The following is a 14781-nucleotide window of genomic DNA, read 5'->3' as shown; positions in this document are numbered from 1 at the left end:
TCCTTGAAACGGAAGAATAATAGTTGTGTTCAGACGGTGGATTTACTTTGCATGTTGACTGCAGCGCGTACTTGTTACTGGATATACTTGCCCTGTATAATAAAGGGAGTGTAGCCTGACGAGACTGCGTGTCTTTCCCGTGGCCTGACTTGGGGCCAATCGGGAATACGACTACGGACGACGCGATCGCAGCAATCACGTGCCTGCAGCATTCGCGGAACCGACGCGCGTGGAGAACTTCGGTTTGTTTCACGAACGCTAGCGCGCTGACCGTCAATCAAGTCCATTCTTTAACGTGCAGTTGTCCAAATGAAGTCGTAAATAGGGACTTTTAGATTTGCGTGGACTGATACGTGTGACGTCCATTCAAGGCAGTGCATTAAAAGGACGTCGATCGTATAGCAATCCACGTTGTCGTTGTGCAAATCTAAAAGTCCATAATGGCGGTAACCAGTATTTGCCATGCTACACCGCCTTTAACATGAAATCAAAATCGTATTCTGACGGTAGTCCAAATGCACATATCGCTACTGGGACACTTGTTACATAGTTTACCTGCCATGTATTTCAGTAAAAGCCTGTTAAAGCCTGCTGGCTGATTCAATTCGGAAGAGTTAGCACAACTATAGACGAGTTCACGCTTTAAGAAACATCAAGCATACCACGTTTTAAAACATGTATAAATTTGTGTCGATTCAGGCGATTGCGAGGCCGTTGCGTCATTAAATTCGAGTTTTGGTCTCATCAAAAAACTTACGCCACGATTGCGCCTGGTCCGTAAACGCTGTATATGCTGTGCATGCGGCTTATATGTCGTAGCATGATGTTCGTGGATGTCGGTGCGTAATATGAGGCTACTGTTGCCAATGGAACTGACACGAAATGTGCAGCCAGAGTAAGTAGTTGAGTCTGTTAGCGACTCAAAAACATTGTTTTCGCCTCTTTGCTCATGTAGGACTGCGTCAGCAATTGGCAAGCACATAAATACGCAAACAAACACACACACATACACCCCCTCTCTTCTCTCTCTTTCGAGCCACGGGAGAGTGACACCATGGACCCACTAAACTTTCAACATGAACACTACAAACATCCCGTTGAATTACCGGCCTATGGGGCAAGTACATTTTCGGGTTACACTGGCGCATTGAATAACGCAATCGTAATGATGCGTCGCAAGGGGCGTCGATACGCAGAAATGCTGTCAGCGAAAACTTAACACTGGGCGGTAAACCACCGTCTAAACATGGCTGGGAATGAAAGAGCAGTCTCCCTGGTAAGCTGAGCCCATCGTTTTCTTTCGAAATCGATTCATAACCTCTTTATGAATGATCTTCAGAATGTTGGCTTCAGCGCCGCTCCCCTGATAATGTACGAAAATAATAACTCCGGGAATGGCTTTTTCTTCAATTACAATCTTGGATCTTCAATTTCGCGCGCAGCCTTGTACAAGGAACTTTCATGGGGATTAAAAGTAAAAGGAAACGCTGTGACCAATATACAAAAAAGCTGTTCATGATTATCATTGAGCAGGAGTTGTGTGCAAAATGTTACCTCATTTAACTTCTTTTTCTTCTTTTTCGTCTTCTTCTCCGTCTTCCTCTTCTTCTTCGCTTTCTTCTTTCCGTGTAATGATTTTGCCGTTCATGCTATCATTCCAGGATTTTGTTCAACTTGAAAGTGTGGTTTCTTTGATTGTCTATTTAGTTATCATAATCAGTTTCATATACACTAAACTCATTATAATTTGAGAAATAAAAGCACCACAATTATGTACATTCTTTACGAGATGTCGTCAGCTTGGGCATGATCGGTTCATATTGTGACGTCATTAAAAACATTGTTATTTTTCTGGCGAATCACTCGTATATATCCTAAATGCTATGGAGGTTGTTTTATCTGTATTTGTATAAATCACCCAATATGTAGTTGATATAAAACGTGTACGATGGCCATATGTTAGCTAACAATTTCTAGTGATACATTATTTGCCATATTTGTGATTTTCTTGAAAAGGGGCACTTTAAAATATAATATTTAATTCAAATGAAGCGAATGAAATTGGTAGCTATACAATTAATTGTAACCAAACGAAGATTAGCCAAATGAACAACAACAGATGAATAAAGAAATGAAACAAAAAGCAGCTGTCAGGGTGCAAACTTATAATATAAAGGTGAGAACACAGAACAATTTAACGTGACCTATTTCACACAAAGTCGATCGTAAAAAATAAAAGAAGAAGGAAGGGAGAAAAAAAATCCTCATACATTGCTCTGTATATAAGCGACGACGGCATTATGGCTGGCGGGAATCAATTTGGCAAATGTTAGATTGACGGAAACGAGTCGTAATTAAAGTCATACCCAATTCACAAATTGTGTTTATCTTCCAACCCTCTGAATGTCACGGACTCGGCTGACATAATGAACTCCTTTCCCCGCATCCTCTCATCCCCCTTTACAAACATGCCCCGCTATTTCAAATATAGATTTTTAATGACTCCGTACTTGAGGGGTAGGATGATTTTCATCACGTTTTACACGTAACCCAAGATTTAAATGTAGAACTAATTACCTAAATTTGTTGGACGTGGGTTGTATCTTTAATGGGGGAGGGTGAAAAGGTTATGAATATTTGAAGTTAATGGAAGCAGGCATTGAGTAACGTCTACTGTATAATAGTTGTAATGGATATATTGTAGACTATATAGGGTGACACTTGAATGTTAAGTGTGCTTAATAGTTTGGTAAACGAATGATAACTCGTGGTATAGGCCTAGCTGCATTAAAATAATAGAAGGATGAGTTCTGGAAAAGGTGACAAAAAGTTGATGGAGTTTTTTTTATTATGTTTAAGTTAGTGTGGAAGAGTAAAAAAAGAGTTCCCTGAAAAAGATAATCAAATGGTCTCATATTAAAAATATGACAAGTAACAGCTAAATTTTGTAGATCACACTTTCAAGCCACGTGTTTGTGTAGTCCCATATACACAATTATGTGTACAATGCAAATGACTTTTAGCATGACTGTGCCAATTTTGTATCACTCTAAAAACTCAAAGTATACATCAGCACTTTTTGCTACATGATCAGCCTTTTCCAATCACTTTGACACAGTTTCGTTTGCAGTGCAATCCCATGACGAAACATACAACTGCTCATGTTTATAGTCGAAATCCATCACACGTGCATAATCTACAAACAAAATACACCAAAGCCATGTGGCAGCCCAATGATTTAATTCTCGGCTAGCAAATATCGAAATATTCGATTATTTCACATTGACAATGGTGGTCATTCCAACGAAGTAAATACACATTCTATTGAATGACGAAAGGAGTGAAAATGTGAGTGTCCTAGGGAAGGTTATGTGGACAAAGTCGGTTCCAAAAAAAAAATGAAAGAAGCATATTTTAGGTAAAATTAATAGAATTTATGCATGCAAACGAATAAGTGTGTGCTTAGCTCTCAATTTAGAAAACGAAAAATCGGGGTGCTAGCCAGACGATTATAATTCTTTTTGACAGCTCTCGGATAGCCGAATAAACAGCTATATCCTTAACGTTTGCTTCCCCATGAATAAGTGGTAACACGACATTGCATTTCCTAGAGCCACTGCTGATCATGGTCTCGCAGGTGAAACAATAATACTATAAGGTGGAAAGGTATAAATAGCTTTTGTCTTCACTTTGATAGGTTCTGTCTGAATTCGTATGATTTTCTGAAATAAGAGATTAACAACTATTGACTGGCCTCTGTTGTATATCTTAAGAGCTCGATGTTGCATCCAGCATCAAACCAGGGTTAAGAAAAGTACATTTAATAAAATTGTGTGTAATATATGACTTATAGCAATCTAAAATCAGCTTAATTTGATTTGTTTTACACTTATTTTCACTGATAGAACGTAATGTAGATGGGTAATTGAAATTAACCCTAGTACACTCTTTTTCAGTGTCATTTTACCTCATGTTCATTATTTTATCCTCCAAGGTAGTTAATTATCGATGGTCATCTAATAATTATATTTGCTTATATAGCGCCTAACACTTACTTTATCAGAAGTCTCTAAGCGCTCTACAATAATGCAGCATAATTACCCAGGCTTTAGCAGTGCAGCTGTTACGCGCGCTGCGTTTCAAGGAATAAATTCCTACCAGGTACCCATTTACTTCACCTTCATCTAGGCTTTGGAATCTCCTACTTGTCCTTCCAATAAATCTTTCAACCCAATCTGATGCATTTTTGATGTAACCAAAGTAGTTTTGACTTTCTTTGTTTAACCATTCCTATCAGAATGTTTTGTTTCAGCCGTACCTTATGCAGTTTTTCTCAGTTAGTTTCCATAACTTTCCATGATGTTATCATCATTCTTCTGTCCAACCGATTATCGAATGGTGTGATTTTTGTTTCCATATTATTTGTCCATCTTTCTTCTCCATACAAAAAGAAAGACCAGACATATTAATATATGAGTCTCATTCTAAGCTCAAATTTCAATTTAACGTTGGGTCCATAAAACTACGTCACAAAAACAGTGTCTCACGCTATAATTCAACTTCCGTGTTCTAAGAATCTGAGAGGTGTTTCTTAATTGTGTTTTAGAGGGATTTAAATGTATTGATATGATATCTAGTAAATACCATGTTAATCTCGATGCTTTTCGCTTTCCTTTAATATATTATTTTCCATATTTGGGCTTTTCAATGAATATCAACTTTAACATTTATTCCTATTTCTTGATATCAAGAAATGATTTTCTGTTATAAAGCAATTGTAATTCTTGATATCAATATCAAGAATTCAATTCCTTATAATCAAGAATTATGAATAAATGTTAAAACAGCTTGCCATAAATATGCAGCAATACGCAAGCCAAATACGCAAAGGTGTGCATAAATAACATGTATGTCTTTTATTGCCCGGAATATATCGTGTGCAATTTCAATTCCCTCTCTTGTTGTCTGCCTCGCATCTGTCATCATCAGTGGCATAGATGATAGATAGATAGATAGATAGTGGTAAACGTAATTATTGGCGCGCTCGATTATTTGGCCTTCTTGTGTCCTAACAGAGTCTGGGGTTTTCCTCTGCTTTTAACTGAAAACGAAATACTTATTTGTTATTACAATTCTATTCATTTAGCCTAACTCTTCATTTTTGTTTTACTTTTACAACATCTTGTTATTGTTGCAGATGTTCTACACTTACTCAGACAATACAGTGTCATCTGCATCGCTGATATCAATGTTTACGTCCCCAACTCTGTATCCTTCGTATCTGTAATTTTCCTGACTATCAACTCAGTGCACTGGTTGGGGACAATACATACGTCCTTTGATTTCTGTATAGCCCGTAATTTCATTGTTGATTTTGATGGCAGCTGCCTGCTTCCGCTAAAGGTCGGAGATGGGACCTATGTTTTTATCACCAGCATTGAACATTTGTAAGCTTTCAATCAATTTATCATGATGAGCTCTGTCAAATATATGCAAAGAATTAATCAATAAAGCACACATACAGCTCCTAGTTTACCGCGAAGTACCTTCCTGTTATCATTCTCATACCGAATATGGATTCATGATTACCACTATGGGGTCTGAAGCCAACTGTTCCTTACTTACTTCTTTGTCGATTTGTTACTTTATTATATTTGGTATGTTCTTTAGGAGCGATTGGGTACATGGCTTATTAGACTAATAGTCAACAAATCGTCAACAAACATTTTTTTTCAGGTTTATGCACATACAAATCGACTTTTTCAGATCCTCAGGAATATTTAAAGTATTGTCGGCCTACTATTATTATCCGTTATAATTTGGTATAATTTCAGACTTTTGATTTAAGTATGTTTAGACCTACATCATCAGTTACGTTTCAGACCTCTTTCATCAGAAAAATAAGTAGTAGATATATTTTCACATCTTTTCATTCAGTTTTCTTGTTAAGAAATCAGGAAGTTGTTCCATCTTTGTTTCTGATACAACCTTTGGTGCTGTATTTTTTCTTCTTTTTTAAATTGCTTTGTTGTTGGGAATACTTGAGTTTTCTGTGCATTTCGTAGTAAAATTTTGTAGTAGAAATAAGCGAAACGAAAACGAAGACTAAAGGCTGGATTGTTGAACTTTGCTTAAATGTTGATCAAATATCTAACCAACGTCATCGTTTGATCGCGTCATCGTTTCATCACTTGCTGAATCTTTGTTACTTTCGATTTAGCGACATCATGATATTGCAGAATGCCTGTACCGCTAATAAACCATTATAATCTGTGCTGACGGCTCATCAGACACATTCGAATTAATCACTTAGATTAAATCAGAAGGCACCCATATTAAATTCCACATAAACAACAGGGGGTTCAGAAAATTGATAGTAACGGGACTTGTGTACATGTAAACGGAACTGGCCCTTTGATGTACTGGCATGATTTTAACTTCTTATAATAATACTATTATAATAATAGGTATTTCTATAGCGCCGTCTATCCATAAATTCTAGTCTGAGTCGCACCAATTATTACCCCTGTTTTAGCCTAGGTAACATTACAGAGCTCTAGCACTTCAAAGAATTAATCAAAGTTGGATTTATATAAAAAAATATCACAAGTTCATAACAAAATCATTTAACGACTGCTTGTCCAGGATATTGTTTATTCTTTATTATCCTTTTTTAATCACGAATTGAATTGTAAAGAATGCTCTTTATAGCATTTTAAATTTGATTGCGAAAATGGGTGGGGGTGGACCGCTCGAACTCGGAAAAAAGAGACGCCCATTTGCCAGGCTTATAAAGATGGGGGTGGGTGTGGGAGGTATTTCACACGTCTTCTTTTATTCTTTCCCATCCCCTGCCTCTTCGTTTCATTTTCTCTTGCTTCTCGCTTTCCATCTATTTCCCCTTTTCCAACACTGGACGGGGCACGTGTTTCAAGTTGGTGCTCCCACGTGCTCCTCCGTGTCCCATGTAGCTTCGCCACGGAGGGAAGTTGTTTGACACAGGGTCAGGGTTACAGTATTGGATTCAAGAAAAGTACATTGACTTTGGAACACAGTTAACAACTAATTTGTTCATACCTTCACCAAGTATGTGACAAATTCATTTGTCCAGATCTGCGTTCCTCTTTACGAATGTGACATATTCATTCTTACATTTAAAAGGATGCAACAAACACCATAATTTAACCAGTCCATCTTTCATTCTTTAAATACATGTTACAAACGTCAAATATCATTTCAGTTCAGTTTAAAAGGGTATGGCTAATTTATTGTTTCATATTTCACATATTTTTAGAAAATGTTGTTATGCTTTTTACACAAACACCTGTTGCAAATAAAGGTAGATTCTATTAACAGAGACCAAAAATTTAAAAAAGTTAGTACCTCATATCAATTAGTTTGAATGCACTCAATTAAAAGCAAACCCGGTTCAAAGTTTTGCCCAATATGGGGAATACTGCTGTTGGGCAAACACACACACACACACACACAAAATATACGCCCTACCGTGACTAAGCAAGGCGGAGTTGGCCAAACTCTGTAAATAGATGGCTCTGGTTTGATAGTAGCAACATCAACAACGGTAACATTTGAACTGGTTCGCCATTGCTGTTGTTCCAAAAATGCCTTTTTCGGAGGTGGTTTTGGATTCCATATCAAAAATGAGACAAACAAATCGTGATATCTTTGTGAAACTAAATCATTTAATCCTAGGTGAAAGGAATACCCGCTGAGCCTCTGCCGGGCAATGGTAATTCATATGCTATATCATTCAGTTTCGACACCAGCGAACAGGCTTAATCCCATATAAATCTGATAATGCTCTAGTTTGAGCATTAGAGTGCGACACGACACTGCCTGTATGGGTCAAAAGTAAATGAATAAAGATACGTTATACAGTCCTTAGTCACAATTGTATCATATTATTTATGTTGGACCATCAATGGGCAAGAGTACTGCACTCATAATATATATTTGTGATAGATTGATCGCTTTTTTTAAAATCAGTGATCAATAACCCCAACAAGAACATAACAAAGGCTGAAAATAAAAGATCAGCACACCGAATGTGTCAAATAATTGAGTTAATGGAAGTAGATTAGTTAAAGTGTGGTTTCTTTTTCCCCTTCTATTTCTCACGAAAGTACGACTACGAGCTTCGGAACCAATTGAATAGAAGAGAGTGAAGGAAAGTGAAGAGGGAAACAGGAAGGAAGTGACAGCGAGAGAGAACAAGGGTGCGGTGGGAGAGAGAGGGATGGAGGGACGGAGAGAGAGAGAGAGAGAGAGAGAGAGAGAGAGAGAGAGAGAAGGGGGGAGGTGGTAGTGGCGTTACTCAAAGAAATGTAAATTATGAAACGGTATTAATGCGTAAACTTGATTCAATCTTCCAAAACCAACGAAGAATAATCATGACGTTCGGAACCCGCCCCCAACCACCCTTTCTCTCTCTCTCTCTCTCTTTCTCTCTACCTCAATCTTTCTTTCACCCACGTTCTGTCTCTTTCTCCGTATTCATCATGTTCACCCTGTCTCCATTCATTCCATCTTCAATTGTTAGAAATCCATTTTTCAACATCACTTCAATATCATTAATGTACTAATATAACTCAACCGGGCATGGTGGCTCAGTGGTTAGAGCGCCCGCCTCATGAACGGAAGGTCGTGGGCTCGAGCCCCGGCCGAGTCATACCAAAGACTTATAACAATGGGACCTTCTGCCTTCTAGCTAATCGCTTAGCATATTCGATTGGAGAAGGGTAGTAATGACATATTATGTTATGCAGGGCCCGCTGGAAGAGCAGTTTCATAACTGAAGTGGTTACCCTGGGTAAATAAAACGTTATTATTATTATCGCAATATAATCACACATACATTTGGAAAGAAAGGCCGATTACACTGAAAGCAATTTTAGTTTTTACTGTGTAAAGTGCTTTCTGTGCTAACTCTGATTCTGAAAAACACTCAGCATAACGACGAACTTATATTTTGTTTGTAATCTAGAAATTTATCCCTTGTGTGTTTCCTTGACGAGAAATGTTATGGTATTATAACTAATGGATGATCATTACCACGAACAAATCACATTTCGTTTATGGATTATTACATTGCAAATGGGAAGTTAATTCACTGATCGATATTCATTTCAGGTCTATGGTGCCGACATAACGCTCCTTGAATATTATTGAGCTGTGTTAATAGTGACGTATTAATAAATATTGAATTATATCAAGATATATAGAGCTCGTTAGTTAATTTCTAACCATAACATAATCGGATTATCCCTTTGTTGTCCTAAATGAGATAAATAAAACACAGTTAACGACTTCCGTTTACGTCACGTTTAATCGTCTGTCGTTAAATATCTCTTCATAATGCACTAAATAGATAACGACTTATTAGCTGCAAGCGCTGCATGGCCAATGCTAAAATGCTAGATTCACATTTTATGCGGTAATAATTAAGTAGATCCTTTGTTAGACGGTGTTCTTGGCATTTCGTAAACCTTCTTCGGGGGGCATTTCACCTGCGTTCAACACCTCGCCGTTTCTGAAGTGTAATTTTTAGCGCGAGGTCACAAGAAAGGTTGCTTTGTTCAGAGTGAGTAAGTGCAGGCTCACCTTTTTTGTCATTCCCTCTTATTTTGTATCGAAAGAAAGTACGTTTTTATCTCGAAGGAAACGCATTGTAGACTGCTAAAGGGACACCCTGCCCCTCATTTAAATACTGTTATTCATATCACACTTCGCAAAGACAGAAACTAAAAGCAGTGGTCAATTGTAAAAATACAATGACATATTTTTAACATTGTAGCTGGCAAAGATGATATATGATTTCATTTTTATTGCGCTCTCATAACTGTGATTGTTCATAATTCAGGTTGTGAACGCAATTGATTTAAAGCGATATTACATGTCACATGGCTAAAGCCCCCATCACACCAAACTAGTTCTCACTACATTCTGGAACCGTCCTAGCAAATCGTCCAAGCTAGTCCGAGCCCATCCATGAAGTTATTAGACAGGGCGTAAACAGTTGCTACTATACCCTCAGTCTGTTTGCACACATTTTGAGCCCCGGCCGTTTGGCAACATTTTCCAGAGCGTAGAGAGAACTATTTTGGTGTGATTCGGGCTTTAGGTGGCCGGGCAGATAACGCCTAATGTGCAACTGGAAACATCGATAAACATATGGCCCGAATTCACAAAGCAAGGTTTGAGCTCAAACCTCCTTTTGTTTCGCCAAACCTCCTTTTGTTCTTTACAAACCAGGTTTGTAAAAAACGCGTAAAACGCGTCATATGACGTACGAAAACCAAGGTTTGTCGACAAACCTCCTTTGTGAATTCGGGCCAAAGAGGCTTTTTTGTGTCGGGGATGGGTTTGTTAGGTTTGTTTGTTTGTGTGTTTGTTTTTGTTGTTAATTTTGTTTCAGCCAAATGATATTGGACAAAAATCCTAGCATTTTCGGACATTGCCCCCTTTGACTCTCCCTGCCCCAAATCCTTCTTCCTTGGCTAAATGTTTGTATCCATCCACAAATGACTACAAGTTCATGGCACCAATTTTAAAGGCACACTTCAGAATTGCTTGTCGTGAAGGACAGTCACTGTATCTATTATTTTATTCTGCCAAATAGACCGGTTGACTAACCTATTCAAATTCACGTATGTGTCTTTCCTGGTAACCTCGTGACGAGTTATTCCATGAACCTGTCTTTCACGAATGAACTACAATACTTGGAATCCAGTCTGCATACATGACTTGTTGATATATCAGGCAAGCCTCGGGCAAGCTTTCAGGTTTTCAAGAACAGCCTGTGTTTAGAAAGTATGCACAACGTTTTAATGTCTTTTCTGAGAAGTCCTCCGCTACGCAGCCTAACCGCCCATTCTGGTGATAGGAAAATATTTGACATTTTGAACTACTAGCCTTAGGAAGGAGGTTGCCTAGTGACATTGGAGAAAAAGTGTGTGTCTTGAAAGCCAGAAGGACATTAACAAATACATACCATTCCATACAAAAGTAATCCCTTCCTGCCTCTTATATCTTATAATAATATTTTGTAACGAGATTCGATTAGCTCACTTGTAATCACACCTTTTCACTATTTTTTAAGGCATGGGGTTTGAATTGTGGATGGAAACATTAAGGGGAAAAGAGTGACGGAGTAGCCCAAAACAAACTGTTGTGTAAAAGTGTTACAATTTGATTCACACGTCTAACTTTTCTTTCCCTTATTCCTCTTCTCCGTTTTGGTAAAGCATGCCTCTCTCCCTCTCTCAACATTCATAACTCCCATGGTCCCTCGGAGAGGACGGTTCTTTAGTTGCTATAATACTAAAAATAAGTTAGGCTTTTTTAGAAGTCAGGTGAAAACAAAATTTATAAGAATGACAAAATGGAATGTATACTTGCATTGTGTATTACGTGTTGCACAAACATTTAACGTTTAAAGCCTATCTGCACTAGTTTGACCAACAGGGATTATACCTCCCTGAATGGTCACTGACGGGTGGTTATCTCATCAAATCAGCTCTCAATTAGCATAAAAAGCGTATCATGGGGGATCAACGGGTACCGCTTAGGCATTGTTGGTTGTATAGAGAGTGCAAGTAGCTACAAGTACTGCAGTCCCGCTTAAAGTGTAAATCAGTCACGGGTTTTGATAGCCCCTACCACAAAACCGTTTAATTTGCAACGATTTAAGGGAATATGTTGAGTTTTATCAAACACGACACGCAGCATACCAGAACCCCACGATTCACAAGATCATCGCCCCCAATTCAATTTGCTTCGTTCAATTCTCCAGCAGGACCGGAAAGCAAGAAAAAGGTCACAAAATGTTAGGAAGTCACAGAGCTTCAGGATCATAGCGAATTTTCTGGTCCGTCGCCTCATCACCTTGCATCGCCTGCACGAGGGGGAAGTCGCAGGCCTCTCGGGAGCCCAAGACGAGGAAATATACCCTGATCCGATAAATATACTTTAATATTTAGTCAGTGGCGTGGCGCGAGGATCCCGTCATGGGAGGGGGCGGTACAGGTGTCGAATAGAAATAATCATTTGTATTTATATATATGCCAATAAATGCTAGATAATCATCGTAATCGTGAAAACAAAATACGTTGACATACACTGTCGCCCTTAAAGTTAGAATATTTTTTATTAACCTCTTTTCGCCGAGAGATCGAGACAACAAGATATATTATTGATACATATAGTTTATATATCCTCATAATTATGTTGACTAATCTAAAGAGCCATAGAGATTCATCGATAAAGCTCTAAAAAGACATCAGTTCTATGTACCAAAAATAAATGATACAGTCACAGTCATTTCATTTGAAGAGGTAAATATATAATATTTCAAATCTGTCAATATTATTTCTTTTTAATGAATGAAAATTTAAACAGTTACGACATAAAAAGCACTTCATGGAAAGTGTGTATTACCTCATCATTAATTTTGACTCATAATGCCCCCCCCCCCATTTTGTGTGTGTGTGTGGGGGGGGGGGGGGTGAAGGCCGGTTACGGGACACGTTCCATCATTAGCTACACGACTCTCTTTATCATATGTCTTTCTTTTAATTTTTGTTCATGAAAGAAGGGTAAATACGATTGGAATGCTTAAAATAAATCAACTCGAGGGCACTTCCGTTACCCTGCTATATCGCCCCTCGGAAGCTCCTTCAGGTTACGTAACGAGTCATTGTAACATGAACGTGTCTAAATGATAATGCCCGACGTACTTGAAATTCCCCATATGATTGTAGATTTTCAACGTCTTTAACGATCATTTTAAATCCATTTGCTCATTGCAGAACGAATAAAGCATCGTATGTGTTTAATATTGATAAAGTGTGCACGGGATACAGTTTACAACTAAATTATTCAAACCCTTGTAAATTTGATGCTTTTTGTGCTTTGTGTAACTCAAGAATAAAAGGTGGGCTGATTGAATTAGGTCTTTTGCTGGATCCTTGTAAATGTACTTTTTCAAGAATCGTAAATTGGAACAAATCATTTATACATAATATACTTTGAGAGAAAAAAAAGCTCGGTGAGTATATGGCTAATGTAATTGTTAAATTTAAGTACATGTACAAACATATACATCATCCTACCATCTAAACACAATTGTTAAGAAGAAGACAAAAATAGCATTTAAACGAACAACTAAGATCTTTCGTTCACATCAAATTGATAGCAATTCATGAGGGGAAATATTTGCCAAAAAATGCTGACAATATTGTTTAAATATCTAGTACTTTGTGAAATCATTCCCATTTAACTTACTAGTCAACTTCTTCTTCGATTGCTTTATGCGGTAGCTTGTGATTTTTAGATACTACTACCGATTTTCATTCATATATTTATGATTGTAATTGTACATTATCAAACAATAGCATATAAATACCACTCAAGGGAAACAAGCAAAGGGATTTCATATTCAGGTGATCTAATATGAATAGATTCTTTTTGTGACGGACATTTCGATGGGAAACGGTTTTCAAGGAAACAAAAGAATGGTCTTCATAGACAGGTGGTTTCTTTAAACATGTATTAAGGAGAATGATTTCCAAGGTCAAATAACCCATCAAAGGTCGATCCTACCCCTTAACCGGGACCTTAATCCGAATTCCACACCACGAAATCGAGGGGGCGTGTTAAGGGCATTGATTTAAACGACGAGTGTCACTTGTGGGGTAGAGGAAACGGGAGCAGTGCGACCCACTCGGTTTGCAAAGGGCGCCAAACACTGATATGAAATTTACGTCCGCGCCTCGATTAACAATGCAATGCAAGATGTGTTAGGGGTACTTGTACGTGATACGATGTCCTTAAATATTGGGCCTCATGAAAAATATTTAGTGGCATATCGAAAGAGGGACGAGGGGCACGTTCCCCTTCGAATGCAAGTACTGTAGTATCTCTTTGGCGAGGAGGTATAAGTGTGTGCATGTATGTGGGGGAGGCGAGGAGGACGTTGGAGGGGAGGGGAGGGGGTTATTGAACTAAGATGTACTTTCGTGGAGGACGTCATCAGTAATATCAAGTTGGGTAGCTGGAGGGACAGGGGCACGACCCCCTTCCCCCATCTCTCTCTCTCACACACACACACACACACACACACCCACACCGCCATCGAAAGTCGAAAAGTGAGAAAATGAGAAATTATATCAAGGTATAGAACGGGGATTGCAGAGGAAATGTAATCGGCCTCATAAATTATCAAGAACAAACTAATCAGCCGATTTTAACATTTACTTTCAGAAGTCACATTCAACCTTTTAGCGATCAGCTGTTAGAAAGGCGGCCTGGCTATTAAATGTGACCGCAGTTTTTTTTGTCCTTGATCATCTGTATATTTGCGTATTGCTTCCCAATGAAACGTGTACAAAACTCCAAAGACTAGTTACCTTTAAAGACAACTGATCTTGTTTTAATAATCAGAAGGCCAAATGTCTTTACAAGTTTCACTCTACTCGTTTCACCTCTAACAATGATATCTAATACCAAATATTCTGTTTATTATATGACCAAATAATCTATGTTTATTTACTTTCCACAATAATGGGTCCTGTCAAGTGAAACATTAAAATCAGTGGGGTAGAAAAAGGGGAGCACACCACATACTTATACAGGTCCCCTCTATTAAATTTAAGAGAAAGAGTGGGAGAGAGAGAGAGAGAGGGGGGGGGGATGTAAACAATATTTGTCAACAACAAACTGATCAAAGTATTTAATCATTTACTCAATATTTGTTAAGCAGTT

Source organism: Strongylocentrotus purpuratus, unplaced genomic scaffold (genome assembly GCF_000002235.5).
Source record: "Strongylocentrotus purpuratus isolate Spur 01 unplaced genomic scaffold, Spur_5.0 spur5_scaffold_18, whole genome shotgun sequence".
Lineage (NCBI taxonomy): Eukaryota > Metazoa > Echinodermata > Echinoidea > Camarodonta > Strongylocentrotidae > Strongylocentrotus > Strongylocentrotus purpuratus.
This window is presented reverse-complemented; position numbering follows the sequence as displayed.